Below are 519 nucleotides of genomic sequence, written 5' to 3'. Positions count from 1 at the left end.
ATGTAACATATTTTTTGGTGTGCCGCAGAATTTTAGTGATTATTTTATGTGTGCCATGACATGAAAAATGTTGAAAATCACTGGCCTAAGCTTTATTAGTACTTATAGAAACATTAATGTCTTAATTCCACTAATATAAGTGATTGTTACTTTTAATTATATAACACTTTGGGGTGATATTATTCACAAGTATTAATAAAATATATATGGGTTGGAGGAATTGCTTAATTTTTACTTATTTTACTGAATGATTATTGAGTTTCCTGGGTAAAGTTTTTATGGTTTTATCCCTTCAAGTAGATTATAAACTAGTAAGAACTGAAACTAAAACAGTTTTAGAGATATTCTTCCAAAAGACAGAACTAAGTTATGATTTTTACTAGAAGCATTCCTCAGAGCTAATCAGGTTGTAAATCAGAGGTGAGAGAGGAATGCTAATCTCATGTTAAACTTCTGCATAATACAGACTTCACATGTGATACCGGAGGCATGGAAGATGGGCTAATTTGTATAGGAAAC

This window comes from Myotis davidii, unplaced genomic scaffold, assembly GCF_000327345.1.
Source record: "Myotis davidii unplaced genomic scaffold, ASM32734v1 scaffold8515, whole genome shotgun sequence".
Taxonomy (NCBI): domain Eukaryota; kingdom Metazoa; phylum Chordata; class Mammalia; order Chiroptera; family Vespertilionidae; genus Myotis; species Myotis davidii.
This window is presented reverse-complemented; position numbering follows the sequence as displayed.